The sequence below is a fragment of the Salmo salar genome, chromosome 28, assembly GCF_965601325.2.
Source record: "Salmo salar chromosome 28, fSalSal1, whole genome shotgun sequence".
NCBI lineage: Eukaryota > Metazoa > Chordata > Actinopteri > Salmoniformes > Salmonidae > Salmo > Salmo salar.
Window position 1 is genome coordinate 5,181,289 of NC_138318.1, and position 16,574 is coordinate 5,197,862.

Consider the following 16,574-nt stretch of genomic DNA (forward strand, 5'->3'; position numbering starts at 1 on the left):
ATGACAGATTCACAGATAGGATTGGTCACATTGAATATTTTTGTAACCTTGTGTGTAACCCTTCACAATTATTTCAAATCAAATCAAATTTGATTGGTCACATACACGTGATTAGCAGATGTTATTGCGGTGTAGCGAAAGGCTTGTGCTTCTAGCTCCAGCAGTGCAGTAATATCTAACAAGTAATATCTAACAAATTACACAACATATACCCAATACACACAAATCTAAGTAGGAATGAATTAAGACTATATACATATGGATGAGCGATGTCAAAGCAGAATGGACTAAGATACAGTAGAATAGTATAGAATGCAGTATATACATATGAGATGAGTAATGCCAGATATGTAAACATTAAGTGACTAAGATACCGTAGAATAGTATAGAAAACAGTATATACATATGAGATGAGTAATGCAAGATCTATAAATATTATTAAGTGACTAAGATACTGTAGAATAGCATAGAATACCGTGTATACATATGAGATGAGTAATGCCAGATATGTAAACATTATTAAAGTGACTAGTGTTCCATTCCTTAAAGTGGCCAGTGATTTCTAGTCTATGCCTATAGGCAGCAGCCTCTAATGTGCTAGTGATGGTTGTTTAACAGTCTGATGGCCTTGAGATAGAAGCTGTTTTTCAGTCTCTCGGTCCCAGCTTTGATGCACCTGTACTGACCTCGCCTTCTGGATGATAGCCAGGTGAACAGGCAGTGCCTCGGGTGGTGTCCTTGAAGATCTTTTTGGCCATCCTGTGACATCGGGTGCTGTAGGTGTCCTGGAGGGCTGGTAGTTTGCCTCCAATAATGCGTTGGGCAGACCGCACCACCCTCTGGAGAGCCTTGCGGTTGCGGGCATTGCAGTTGCCATACCAGGCGGTGATACAGCACGAAAGGATGCTTTCAATTGTGCATCTGTAAAAGTTTGTGAGGGTTTTATGTGACAAGCCAAATTTCTTTAGCCTGCTGAGGTTGAAGAGGCTCTGTTGTGCCTTCTTCACCACACTGTCTGTGTGGGTGGTCCATTTCAGTTTGTCAGTGATGTGTACGCCAAGGAACTTGAAGCTTTCCACCATCTCTACTGCGGTCCTGTCTATGTAGATAGGGGGGTGATCCCTCTGCTGTTTTCAGGCACCACAGTCCCAGAGCCCTCACTTCCTTCCTGTAGGCTGTCTCGTTATCGTTGGTAATCAAGCCTACTACTGTTGTGTCGTCGGCAAACTTGAGGATTGAGTTGGAGGCGTGCGTGGCCATGCCGTCATGGGTGAACAGGGAGTACAGGAGGGGGCTGAGCACGCACCCATGTGGGGCCCCAGTGTTGAGGATCAGCGGAGTGGAGGTGATGTTTCCTACCTTCACCACCTGGTGGCGGCCCCTCAGGAAGTCCAGGACCCAGTTTCACAGGACGGGGTTCAGACCCAGGGCCTTGAGCTTAATGATGAGCTTGGAGGGTACTATAGTGTTGAATGCTGAGCTATGGTCAATAAACAGCATTCTTACATAGGTATTCCTCTTCTCCAGATGGGATAGGACAGTGTGCAGAGTGATGGAAATTGCATTGTCTGTGGATCTATTGTGGCGGTAAGCAAATTGAAGTGGGTCTAGGGTGGCAGGTAAGGTAGAGGTGATTTGATCCTTGACTAGTCTGGCAGCAGAGCACACTGTTAGCCACCCTGCCAGCTTAGTGGAGTCTGCCACTAGCATAGTCAGTGTAGTCAGCTCAGCTATCCCCATTGGGACCGTGTCTGTTCCTCGATCTAGGTTGGGCAAATCTAAACATGGCGGTGTTCGCCTTAGCAATCTCACTGGAATAAAGACTTCCTCTGTTCCTGTCATTATTGAAAGAGACTGTGATATCTCACATCTCAAAATAGGGCTACTTAATGTTAGATCCCTCACTTCCAAGGCAATTATAGTCAATGAACTAATCACTGATCATAATCTTGACATACGATGTGATTGGCCTGACTGAAACATGACTTAAGCCTGATGAATTTACTGTGTTAAATGAGGCCTCTCCTCCTTGTTACACTAGTGACCATATCCCCTGCGCATCCCGCAAAGGCGGAGGCGTTGGTAACATTTACGATAGCAAATAAAAATGTACCCCCAAAAAATAGCTGCTTTTTCATCTTTTGAGCTTCTAGTCATGAAATCTATGCAGCCTACTCAATCACTTTTCATAGCTACTGTTTACAGGCCTCCTGGGCCATATACAGCGTTCTTCACTGAGTTCCCTGAATTCCTATCGGAGCTTGTTGTCATGGCAGATAATATTCCAATTTTTGGTGACTTTAATATTCACATGGAAAAGTCCACAGACCCACTCCAAAAGGCTTTTGGAGCCATCATCGACTCAGTGGGTTTTGTCCAACATGTCTCCGGACCTACTCACCGCCACAGTCATACTCTGGACCTAGTTTTGTCCTGTGGAATAAATATTGTGGATCTTAATGTTTTTCCTCATAATCCTGGACTATTGGACCACCATTTTATTACGTTTGCAATCGCAACAAATAATCTGCTCAGACCCCAACCAAGGATCATCAAAAGCCGTGCTATAAATTCTCGTACAACCCAAAGATTCCTAGATGCCTTCCAGACTCCCTCCACCTACCCAAGGCTGTCAGAGTACAAAAATCGGTTCCACCTAACTGAGGAACTAAATTTAACCTAGCAGAATACCCTAGATGCTGTAGCACCCCTAAAAACCAAAAACATTTGTCATAAGAAACTAGATCGCTGGTATAAAGATAATACCAGAGGCCTGAAGCAAGCTTACAGAAAATTGGAACGGAAATGGCGCTATACCAAACTGGAAGTCTTCCGACTAGCTTGGAAAGACAGTACTGTGCAGTATCGAAGAGCCTTCACTGCTGCTCGACCATCCTATTTTTCCAACTTAAGTGAGGAGATTAAGAACAATCCCAAATTTATTTTTGATACTGTTGCAAAGCTAACTAAAAAGCAGCATTCCCCAAGAGAGGATGGCTTTCACTTCAGCAGCGATAAATTCATGAACTTCTTTGATGAAAATATCATGATCATTAGAAAGTAAATTACAGACTCCTCTTTAAATCTGCGTATTTCTCCAAAGCTCAGTTGTCCTGAGTCTGCACAACACTGCCAGGACCTAGGATCAAGAGAGACACTCAAGTTTTTTAATACTATATCTCTGTACACATTGATGAAAATAGTCTTGGCCTCTAAACCTTCAAGCTGCATACTGGACACTATTCCAACTAAACTACTGAAAGAGCTGCTTCCTGTGCTTGGCCCTCCTATGTTGAATATAATAAACGGCTCCCTATCCACCGGTTGTGTACCAAACTCACTAAAAGTGGCAGCAATAAAGCCTCTCTTGAAAAAGCCAAACCTTGACCAAGAAAATATTTAAAAACTATTGGCCTAAATCGAATCTCCCATTCCTTTCAAAAGATTTTGGAAAAAGCTGTTGCGCAGCAACTCACTGTCTTCCTTAAGACAAACAATGTATACGAAATGCTTCAGTCTGGTTTTAGACCCCATCATAGCACTGAAACTGCACTCGTGAAGGTGGTAAATTACATTTTAATGGCGTCAGACCAAGGCACTGCATCTGTCCTCCTGCTCCTAGACCTTAGTGCTGCTTTTGATACCATCGGTCACCACATTCTTTTGGAGTTATTGGAAACCCAAATTGGTATACATGGACAAGTTCTGGCCTGGTTTAGATCTTATCTGTCAGAAAGATATCCGTTTGTCTCTGTGGATGGTTTGTCTTCTGACAAATCAACTGTAAATTTCAGTGTTCCTCAAGGTTCCGTTTTAGGACCACTATTGTTTTCACTATATATTTTACCTCTTGGTGATGTCATTCAGATACATAATGTTAACTTTCACATTTATGCGGACGATACACAGCTGTACATTTTGATGAAACATGATGAAGCCCCAAAATTGCCCTCCCTTGGAAGCCTGTGTTTCAGACATAAGGAAGTGGATGGCGGCAAATGTTTTACTTTTAAACTCGGACAAAACAGAGATGCTAGTTCTAGGTCCCAAGAAACAAAGAGATCTTCTGTTGGATCTGACAATGAATCTTGATGGTTGTGCAGTCATCTCAAATAAAACTGTGAAGGACCTCGGCGTTACTCTGGACCCTGATCTGTCTTTTGACGAGCATATCAAGAATATTTCAAGGACAGCTTTTTTCAAACTACGTAATATTGCAAAAATCCAAAACTTTCCGTCCAAAAATTATGCAGAAAAATGAATCCATGCTTTTGTCACTTCTAGATTAGACAACTGCAATGTTCTACTTTCCGGCTACCCGGAAAAAGCACTAAATAAAACTTCAGTTAGTGCTAAACACGGCTGCTAGAATCTTGACTAGAACCCCCCAAAAATATTATATTACTCCAGCGCTAGCCTCTCGACACTGGCTTCCTGTTAAGGCTAGGGCTGATTTCAAGGTTTTACTGCTAACCTACAAAGCATTACATGGGTTTGCTCCTACCTACAGTGAGGGAAAAAAGTATTTGATCCCCTGCTGATTTTGTACGTTTTCCCACTGACAAAGAAATGTATAAATTGATTTGCATTTTAATGAGGGAAATAAGTATTTGACCCCCTCTCAACCACAAAGATTTCTGGCTCCCAGGTGTCTTTTATACAGGTAACGAGCTGAGATTAGGAGCACACTCTTAAAGGGAGTGCTCCTAATCTCAGCTTGTTACCTGTATAATAGACACCTGTCCACAGAAGCAATCAATCAGATTCCAAACTCTCCACCATGGCCAAGACCAAAGAGCTCTCCAAGGATGTCAGGGACAAGATTGTAGACCTACACAAGGCTGGAATGGGCTACAAGACCATCGCCAAGCAGCTTGGTTAGAAGGTGACAACAGTTGGTGCGATTATTCGCAAAAGGAAGAAACACAAAAGAACTGTCAATCTCCCTCGGCCTGGGGCTCCATGCAAGATCTCACGTCGTGGAGTTGCAATGATCATGAGAACGGTGAGGAATCAGCCCAGAACTACACGGGAGGATCTTGTCAATGATCTCAAGGAAGCTGGGACCATCGTCACCAAGAAAACTATTGGTAACACACTACGCCGTGAAGGACTGAAATCCTGCAGCGCCCGCAAGGTCCCCCTGCTCAAGAAAGCACATATACATGCCCGTCTGAAGTTTGCCAATGAACATCTGAATGATTCAGAGGACAACTGGGTGAAAGTGTTGTGGTCAGATGAGACCAAAATGGAGCTCTTTGGCCTCAACTCAATTCGCCGTGTTTGGAGGAGGAGGAATGCTGCCTATGACCCCAAGAACACCATCCCCACCGTCAAACATGGAGGTGGAAACATTATGCTTTGGGGGTGTTTTTCTGCTAAGGGGACAGGACAACTTCACCGCATCAAAGGGACGATGGACGGGGCCATGTACCGTCAAATCTTGGGTGAGAACCTCCTTCCCTCAGCCAGGGCATTGAAAATGGGTCGTGGATGGGTATTCCAGCATGACAATGACCCAAAACACACGGCCAAGGCAACAAAGGAGTGGCTCAAGAAGAAGCACATTAAGGTCCTGGAGTGGCCTAGCCAGGAGCTGAAGGTTCGAGTTGCCAAACGTCAGCCTCGAAACCTTAATGACTTGGAGAAGATCTGCAAAGAGGAGTGGGACAAAATCCCTCCTGAGATGTGTGCAAACCTGGTGGCCAACTACAAGAAACGTCTGACCTCTGTGATTGCCAACAAGGGTTTTGCCACCATGTACTAAGTCATGTTTTGCAGAGGGGTGAAATACTTATTTCCCTCATTAAAAGGCAAATCATTTTATAACATTTTTGACATGCGTTTTTCTGGATTTTTTTGTTGTTATTCTATCTCTCACTGTTCAAATAATCCTACCATTAAAATGATAGAATGATCATTTATTTGTCAGTGGGCAAACGTACAAAATCAGCAGGGGATCAAATACTTTTTTCCCTCACTGTATCTTTCCGATTTGGTCCTGCCGTACATACCTACGCATACACTACGGTCACAACACACAGACCTCTTTACTGTCCCTAGAATTTCTAAGCAAACAGCTGGAGGCAGGGCTTTCTCCTATAGAGCTCAATTTTTATGGAATGGTCTGCCTATCCATGTGAGAGACGCAGACTCGGTCTCGACCATTAAGTCTTTATTGAAGACTCATCTCTTCAGTAGGTCCTATGACTGAGTGTAGTCTGGCCCAGGGGTGTGAAGGTGAACGGAAAGGCACTGGAGCGACAACCGCCTTTGCTGTCTCTGCCTGGCTGGTTCCCCTCTCTCCAATGGGATTCTCTGCCTCTATCCCTATTACGGGGGCTGAGTCACTTGCTTACTGGTGCTCTTCCATGCTGTCCCTAGGAGGGGTGCGTCACTTGAGTGGGTTGAGTCACTGACGTGATCTTCCTGTCAGGGTTGGTGCCCCCCTCGGGTTCGTGCCGTGGGGGAGATCTTCATGGGCTATACTCGGCCTTGTCTCAGGGTAGTAGGTTGGTGGTTGAAGATATCCCTCTGGTGGTGTGGGGGCTGTGCTTTGGCAAATTGGGTGGGGTAACTGTATATCCTGCCTGTTTGGCCCTGTCTGGTGCTATCGTCGTGTCTCTCGACCCCTCCTGATTCAGCCTCCAGTATTTATGCTGCAATAGTTTGTGTCGGGGGGCTAGGGTCAGTCTGTTATATCTGGAGTATTTTTCCTGTCTTATCCGGTGTCCTGTGTGAATTTAAGTATGCTCACTAATTCTCTCTCTCTTTTTCTCTCTCTCCTTCTCTTTATCCTTCTCTCTCTCTCTCTCCTATCACTCTTTCACTCTCTCTCTCTTTCTCTCTCTCTCTCTTTCTCTCTCTCTTCTCTCGGAGGACCTGGGCCTAGGACCATGCCTCAGGACTACTTGGCCTGATCACTCCATGCTGTCCCCAGTCCACCTGGTCATGCTGCTGCTCCAGTTTCAAATGTTCTACCTGCGGCTATGGAACCCTGACCTGTTCACTGGACGTGCTACCTTGTCCCGGACCTGCTGTTTTGGACTCCCTCTCTACCACACCTGCTGTCTCTAACTCTGAATGATTGGCTGTGAAAAGCCAACTGATATTTACTCCAGAGGTGCTGACCTGTTGCACCCTCTACAACCACTGTGATTATTATCTGACCCTGCTGGTCATCTATGAACATTTGAACATCTTGGTCATGTTCTGTTATAATCTCCGCCCGGCACAGCCATAAGAGGACTGGCCATCCCTCAGAGCCTGGTTCCTCTCTAGGTTTCTTCCTAGGTTCAGGTCTTTCTATGGAGTTTTTCATAGCCACCGTGCTTCTACATCTGCATTGCTTGCTGTTTGGGGTTTTAGGCTGGGTTTCTGTTCAGCACTTTGTGACATCGGCTGATGTAAAAAGGGCTTTATAAATAAATTTGATTGATTGATTGTCTCTCAAAGCACTTCATGATGACAGAGGTGAGTGCTACGGGGCGATAGTCATTAAGTTCAGTCACCTTTGCCTTCTTGGGTACAGGAACAATGGTGGCCATCTTGAAGCATGTGCGGACAGCAGACTGGGATAGGGAGAGATTGAATATGCCCGTAAACACACCAGCCAGCTGGTCTGCGCATGCTTTGAGGACGTGGCTAGGGATACCGTCTGGGCCGGCAGCCTTGCGAGGGTTAACACCTTTAAATGTTTTACTCACGTCGGCCACGGAGAAGGAGAGCCCACAGTCCTTGGTAGCGGGTCGCGTCGGTGGCACTGTGTTATCCTCAAAGTGTGCGAAAATGTGTTTAGCCTGTCCGGAAGCAAGACGTTGGTCTCTGCGATGTGGCTGGGTTTCCTTTTGTAGTCCGTGATTGTCTATAGTCCCTGCCACAAACGTCTTGTGTCTGAGCCATTGAATTGCGACTCCACTTTCTCTATACTGACGTTTAGCTTGTTTCATTGCCTTGTGGAGTGAATAACTACACTGTTTATATTCTGCCATATTACCAGTCACCTTGCCATGGTTTAATGCGGTGGTTCGCGCTTTCAGTTTGCGTGAATGCTACCATCTATCCACAGTTTCTGGTTAGGGTAGGTTTTAATAGTCACAGTGGGTACTACATCTCCTTTACACTTCCTTATAAAAACTCAGTCACCGTATCTGTGTATGCGTCTAGATCATTTTTTCGCAAGCTACCCAGAACATATCCCAGTCCATGGGATCAAAACAATCCTGAAATGTGGATTCCGATTGGGCACTTCCTGTTTGAGTTTCTGCCTATTGGACGGGAGGAGCAAGATGGAGTCGTGGTCAGATTTGCCGAAAGGAGGGCGGGCCTTGTAAGTATTCCGGAAGTATAAATAGCATTGGTCGAGAGTCTTAGCAGCACAGTTGTACAGTCGATATGTTGATATAACTTCGGCAGCTTAATCCTTAGATCTGCTTTGTTAAAATCCCCAGCTACAATAAATGCAGCCTCAGGATATGTTGTTTTCAGTTTGCATAAAGTCCAGTGAAGTTCTTTGAGGGCCGTCAAGGTTTCGGCTTGAAGTGGGATGTAAATGGCCTTGGCGATGACGGAGGAGAATTGTCTTGGGAGATAATATAGTCGGTATTTAATTGTGAGGTATTCTAGGTCGGGTGAACAAAATGACTTGAGTTCCTGAATGTTCCTAGAATTTCACAATGAGTCGTTAATCATGAAACACACCCCAGTTGCAGCCTACTTGTAAAGCTGTGAAATGCTCAAATGAAATTGTATTTATCACATGCGCCGAATACAACAGGTGTAAACCTTAGTGAAATGCTTACTTACAAGCCCTTAACCAACAATACAGTTAAGAAAAATAAGTGTTAAAAAAATAGATAAGGAAAAAATGTAAATAACAAATAATTAAAGTGCAGCAGTAAGTAAAATAACAGTAGCGAGGCTATATACAGGGGGTACCGGTACAGAGTCAATGTGCGTGGGCACAGGTTAGTCGAGGTAATTGAGGTAATATGTACATATAGGTAGTGTTAAAGTGACTATGTATAGATAATAACCAGAAAGTAGCAGAGCTTAAAAGATGGTGGAGGGGAGGACAATGCAAATAGTCTGGGTAGCCATTTGATTAGCTGTTCAGAAGTCAATTTTTAGGGCCTTCCTCTGACACAGCCTGGTATAGAGGTCCTGGATGGCAGGAAGCTTGGCCCCGCACTACCTTCTGTAGTGCCTTGGGGTTGGAGGACGAGGAGTTGCCATACCAGGCAGTGATGCAACCCGTCAGGATATTCTCAAAGGTGCAGCTGTAGAACTTTTTGAGGATCTGAGGACCCATGCCAAATCTTTTCAGTCTCCCGAGAGGGAATAGGCTTTGTAGTGTCCTCTTCACGACTGTCTTGGTGTGTTTGGACCATGATAGTTTGTTGGTGATGTGGACTTGAGGCTCTCAATATGCTCCACTACAGCCCCGTCGATGAGAATGGGGGCGTGCTCGGTCATCCTTTTCCTGTAGTCTACAATCATCTCCTTTGTGTTTATCACATTGAGGGAGAGGTTGTTATCCTGGCACCACCTCCTCCCTATAGGCTGTCTCATCGTTTTCGGTGATCAGGCATACCCATCGTCGGCAAACTTAATGATGGTGTTGGAGTCGTGCCTGGCCATGCAGTCATGTGTGAACAGGGCGTACAGGAGGGGACTGAGCACGCACCCCTGAGGGGCCCCCGTGTTGAGGATCAGTATGGCAGATGTGTTGTTGCCTACCTTTGCCACCTGGGGGTGGCCCGTCAGGAAGTCCAGGATCCAGTTGCAGGGGGAGTTGTTTAGTCCCAGGGTCCTTAGCTTAGTGATGAGCTTTGAGGGCACTATGGTGTTGAATGCTGAGCTGTAGTCAATGAATAGCATTCTCACGTAGGAGTTCCCTTTGTCAAGGTGGGAAAGGGCAGTGTGGCGTGCAATAGAGATTGCATCATCTGTGGATCTTTTGGGTCGTTATGCAAATTGGAGTGTGTCTAGGGTTTCTGGGATAATGCTGTTGATGTGAGCCATGACCAGCCTTTCAAAGCATTTCATGGCTACATGAGTGAGTGCTACGGGTCGGTAGTCATTTAGGCAGGTTACCTTAGTGTTCTTGGGCACAGGGACTATGGTGGTATTACAGACTCAGTCAGGGACAGGTTGAAAATGTCAGTGAAGACACTTGCAAGTTGGTCAGCGCATGTTCAGAGTACACGTCCTGGTAATCCATCTGGCCCTGCGACCTTGTGAATGTTGACCTGTTTAAAGGTCTTACACACATCGACTATGGAGAGTGTGATCACAAAGTCATCCGGGACAGCTGATTCAGTGTTGCTTGCCTCGAAGCAAGCATAAAAGTAATTTAGCTCATCTGGTAGGCTCGTGTTTCTGGGCAGCCCTCGGCTGTGCTTACCTTTGTAGTCTATAATAGTTTGCAAGCCCTGCCACTTCCGGCGAGTGTCAGAGCCGGTGTAGTATGATTCAATCTTAGTCCTGTATTGACACTTTGCCTGTTTGATGGTTCGTCTGAGGGCATAACGGGATTTCTTATAAGCATCCGGAATAAGGTCCCGCCCCTTGAAACGTCTGCTCTACCCTTTACCCGTTAGCACAGTGCGGATGTTGCCCGTAATCCATGGCTTCTGGTTGGGGTATGTACGTACGGTCCCTGTGGGGACGACGTCATCGATGCACTTATTGATGAAGCCAGTGACTGATGTGGTGTACTTCAATGCCATTGGAAGAATCCCAGAACACATTCCAGTCTGTGCAAGCAAAACAGTCCTGAAGCTTAGCATCTGCGTCATCTGACCACTTAAAAAAATATATATATATATTTATTTTAAAGGATTTTCTTTTGCAATTTAGTACAAAACAAAAGCACAAAAAAAACAAAAAAGAACATAGCTGCCAGACATATGAAATGAAGTAGAGCAACAATGACAGTTACAACAACAGTAAGTGTTCCTAGTCAGTTTTCACAGTCAGTCTCTGTCCAGACGGTCCAGAAACAGACCCCAAACCTTGAGAAATCTGCTGGAGGAGTTGGTCCTAAAAAAAACAAATATTTTCCAAGTTAATGGTGTTAATAATTTCTGCTAGCCATCTACTGAACAAAGGGGGTGGGTGACTTCCATTCTGTGAGGCAATTTTTTTTTGCAGCCACCATTCCAAACATCAGAGACTGTTCCTCATAGGTCTATCTTAGAACAGACTCTGAGCAGCCAAAGAGAGCGAGTTCTGCATCAGGATCAATGGCCCTCTCATATACAGTTGAAGTCGGAAGTTTACATACACCTTAGCCAAATACATTTAAACTCAGTTTTTCACAATTCCTGATATTTAATCCAAGTAGAAATTCCCTGTTTTAGGTCAGGTAGGATCACCACTTTATTTTAAGAATGTGAAATGTCAGAATAATAGTAGAGAGAATGATTTCTTTCAGCTTTTATTTCTTTCATCACATTCCCAGTGGGTCAGAAGTTTACATACACTCAGTTACTATTTGGTAGCATTGCCTTTAAATTGTTTAACTTGTGTCAAACGTTTCGGGAAGCCTTCCACAGGCTTCCCACAATAAGTTGGGCGAATTTTGTTCCATTCCTCCTGACAGAACTGGTGTAACGGAGTCAGGTTTGTAGGCCTCCTTGCTCGCACACGCTTTTTCAGTTCTGCCCACAAATTTCTATGGGATTGAGGTCAGGGCTTTGTGATGGCCACTCCAATACCTTGACTTTGTTAAGCCATTTTTCCACAACTTTAGAAGTATGCTTGGGGTCATTGTCCATTTGGAAGGCCCATACGCGACCAAGCTTTAACTTCCTGACTGATGTCTTGAGATGTTGCTTCAATATATCCACATCATTTTTCTTCCTCATGATGCCATCTATTTTGTGAAGTGCACCAGTCCCTCCTGCAGCAGAGTACCCCCACAACATGATGCTGCCACCCCCGTGCTTCACGATTGGGATGGTGTTCTTTGGCTTGCAAGCCTCCCCCTTTTTCCTCCAAACAAAACGATGGTCATTATGGCCAAACAGTTCTATTTATATTTCCAAAAAGTACGATCTTTGTCCCCATGTGCAGTTGCAAACCTTTGTCTGGCTTTTGGAGCAGTGTCTTCTTACATGCTGAGCGGCCTTTCAGGTTATGTCGATATAGGACTCGTTTTACTGTGGATATACACTGCTCAAAAAAATAAAGGGAACACTTAAACAACACAATGTAACTCCAAGTCAATCACACTTCTGTGAAATCAAACTGTCCACTTAGGAAGCAACACTGATTGACAATACATTTCACATGCTGTTGTGCAAATGGAATAGACAACAGGTGGAAATTATAGGCAATTAGCAAGACACCCCCAATAAAGGAGTGGTTCTGCAGGTGGGGACCACAGACCACTTCTCAGTTCCTATGCTTCCTGGCTGATGTTTTGGTCACTTTTGAATGCTGGCAGTGCTTTCACTCTAGTGGTAGCATGAGATGGAGTCTACAACCCACACAAGTGGCTCAGGTAGTGCAGCTCATCCAGGATGGCACATCAATGCGAGCTGTGCCAAGAAGGTTTGCTGTGTCTGTCAGCGTAGTGTCCAGAGCATGGAGGCGCTACCAGGAGACAGGCCAGTACATCAGGAGACGTGGAGGAGGCCGTAGGAGGGCAACAACCCAGCAGCAGGACCGCTACCTCCGCCTTTGTGCAAGGAGGAGCAGGAGGAGCACTGCCAGAACCCTGCAAAATGACCTCCAGCAGGCCACAAATGTGCATGTGTCTGCTCAAACGGTCAGAAACAGACTCCATGAGGGTGGTATGAGGGCCCGACGTCCACAGGTGGGGGTTGTGCTTACAGCCCAACACCGTGCAGGACGTTTGGCATTTGCCAGAGAACACCAAGATTGGCAAATTCGCCACTGGCGCCCTGTGCTCTTCACAGATGAAAGCAGGTTCACACTGAGCACATGTGACAGACGTGACAGAGTCTGGAGACGCCGTGGAGAACGTTCTGCTGCCTGCAACATCCTCCAGCATGACCGGTTTGGCGGTGGGTCAGTCATGGTGTGGGGTGGCATTTCTTTGGGGGGCCGCACAGCCCTCCATGTGCTTGCCAGAGGTAGCCTGACTGCCATTAGGTACCGAGATGAGATCCTCAGACCCCTTGTGAGACCATATGCTGGTGCGGTTGGCCCTGGGTTCCTCCTAATGCAAGACAATGCTAGACCTCATGTGGCTGGAGTGTGTCAGCAGTTCCTGTAAGAGGAAGGCATTGATGCTATGGACTGGCCCGCCCGTTCCCCAGACCTGAATCCAATTGACCACATCTGGGACATCATGTCTCGCTCCATCCACCAACGCCACGTTGCACCACAGACTGTCCAGGAGTTGGCGGATGCTTTAGTCCAGGTCTGGGAGGAGATCCCTCAGGAGACCATCCGCCACCTCATCAGGAGCATGCCCAGGCGTTGTAGGGAGGTCATACAGGCACGTGGAGGCCACACACACTACTGAGCCTCATTTTGACTTGTTTTAAGGACATTACATCAAAGTTGGATCAGCCTGTAGTGTGGTTTTCCACTTTAATTTTTAGTGTGACTCCAAATCCAGACCTCCATGGGTTGATAAATTGGATTTCCATTGATTATTTTTGTGTGATTTTGTTGTCAGCACATTCAATTATGTAAAGAAAAAAGTATTTAATAAGATTATTTCATTCATTCAGATCTAGGATGTGTTATTTTAGTGTTCCCTTTATTTTTTTGAGCAGTATAGATACTTTTGTACCTGTTTCCTCCAGCATCTTCACAAGGTCCTTTGCTGTTGTTCTGGGATTGATTTGCACTTTTCGCCCCAAAGTACATTCCTCTCTAGGAAACAGAACGTGTCTCCTTCCTGAGCGGTATGACAGCTGCGTGGTCTCATGGTGTTTATACTTACGTACTATTGTTTGTACAGATGAACGTGGTACCTTCAGGCGTTTAGAAATTAGTCCCAAGGACGAACCAGAGGTCTTGGCTGATTTCTTTTGATTTTCCCATGATGTCAAGCAGAGAGGCACTGAGTTTGAAGGTATGCCTTGAAATACATCCACAGGTACACCTCCAATTGACTCAAATGATGTCAATTAGCCTATCAGAAGCTTCTAAAGCCATGACAATTTTCTGGAATTTTCCAAGCTGTTTAAAGGCACAGTTAACTTAGTGTATGTAATCTTCTGACCCACTGGAATTGTGATACAGTGAATTATAAGTTAAATAATCGGTCCGTAAACAATTGTTGGAAAAATGACTTGTGTCATGCAAAGTAGATGGCCTAACCGACTTGCCAAAACTATAGTTTGTTAACAAGAAATTTGTTGGGTGGTTGAAAACGATTTTTAATGACTCCAACCTAAGTGTATGTAAACTTTCGATTTCAACTGTATTATTGGTCCCATCTGTGACATGCACTTATGTCAAAAGCTTTAAAACGGGCAGCGAAGATGGTCAAAGTATTCCAACTGACAGAACAAAACAATTCACTTCAACTACAATAACATTCTCAGTAACGATTACAGATATTTTTCTTCTTGCTATGACTGTGATATGCGATTGTTTATCTTATTTGGCTGCACTGACTAAGTCGCTCTAGATAAGAGCATTTGCTGAGTGACCAACATGTAAATGAAAAAATAAACACTTGAGCTCCGCCCCTGAACACATACAAATTTGGTCGGTACAGATCAGATCCAAATCTGAACTAATCATAGACGTCTAGGCTGTTTCACTAGTTGAACATCACATTATAAACTGTGAGGTTCGAGGCCTGAATGCTGATTGGTATGACAAAATATAAATTTTTACTGCTTAAATTATGTTGGTAACCAGTTTATAATAGCAATAAGGCACCTCTGGGGTTTGTGATATATGGCCAATATACCACAGCTAAGGGCTGTGTCCAGGCACTCCGCGTTGTGCAGAAGAACAGCCCTTAGCCGTGGTATATTGGCCATATACCACTCTGCCTCGGGCCTTATTGTTTATTATAGTGCGGCAGTTTAGTACAGAACAGTAGAGCTTTATTCAGTAAAGTACAGTAGTTTAAGTCAGTAAAGTAGGGTACAATAGTTTAATTGTACTTTACTGTATTGTACTATACTCTCTTTACTGTACTGTAATGTACTGTCCAAACTTGTGAAACATAGATGTCTATGATTGGTTCAGATTTTGTCCGGTCCAGACCAAATCTGAACCAATTATAGACATCTATGTTTGGGCAAAAAATGTCTGTGGATGTTGAAATCAAGGCCGGTCCAAATCTGAACCAAACATAGACATCTATGATTGGTTTGAGCCGGACCAAAAATCAACGTTCTTGTACGTTGAAAACAAGGCCGGTCCGGACTGCACCAAAAAAGATACGTTGCAGTTGGTAAATGCTTTGTGGGATCTATACATTTTTTTCTTTAAAGCTAAATTCTACTCTTCCCACTGTCACACAAATCATCTCATTGTCAACACAAGTTGTTCGGATCAAATCATATCATTTAATGTGTTCAGGAAAACCCCACAGAAACAGTTGCAGGGGAAAACTTACAGATTTACAATCATTCTTAACAGAAGTGCCAGCATAACCTCCAGTCACACAATTTAAGAGGGCGGTTATCCCCCCGGCCCATGCCCTCTGTAGTCCTTCTTACAGCTCTTGGAATGGAGGTACTGGTACCAATACCGGTTGGTCTTAGTAACTCAAGTATGAAGCACTCAGACCCTTGAGCTAGGCTTATTTTCTTCATTAGCCTAGCCCTAGCATATTTGGTGCTTTTCCTTCATCACAGCCACAAAATTAGCAAGAAGCTGGGTACAGCCAACCTCTGAGACAAGAATAATAATCTCTTGAACATTTCCAGGTAGAACACAAAATGTAGAGCGTTTACACCCTTGAGGGTACACTACGTTTAATATACAAGATTTGTCATACTGCTCAATTGCATTTGGTTCAGCAGTTGAACAAACAGAAATGCTAGAACTAGAGACAACAGACATGGAACATTTCAAGGAATAAAGTTTGAAGCTTCTGAATGTCAACAGTCGACCAGCCCAATGCAGCCTATGAAAACAACCATGTGTTGAAATGCTCAGTTGAATAAATAGGTGACAAATTGAAAATGCAGGAACAACTTTTGCCATTAGGACAACCTTTGCTTTAAATTCAGTCAATAAATTTGGTCAAAATGTGTCAAGTTTTCACAATTCAAAAATGACCAAAAAGGAAGTCGTAACATTTACCGTTTTAAAATTCAAAGCGAATTTTAACCTTAGAGGGAGAATATTTCCCTATGGTTGTTGGTTTGTGCTTCATGGTCTCTCCCTCTCTTGCAGGGAAATTGGTAGTGTTCGCTAGAGAACCATTGCTAAGAGATGTTGGTAATATAATAATAAAAAAAGAAAAGCATGGTTTTCAAATGATGCAAAGAACAACCAAGAGTGGAAGGAGATCTTTTTGATTTGTTTCAACCTGATACAGGTCACGATGTCGTTTTATCACAGGTGGGGTTAGGTAAGGTTTCAAAACAAACACGTTAAAATGCAAGGCCTATTATTCAGTC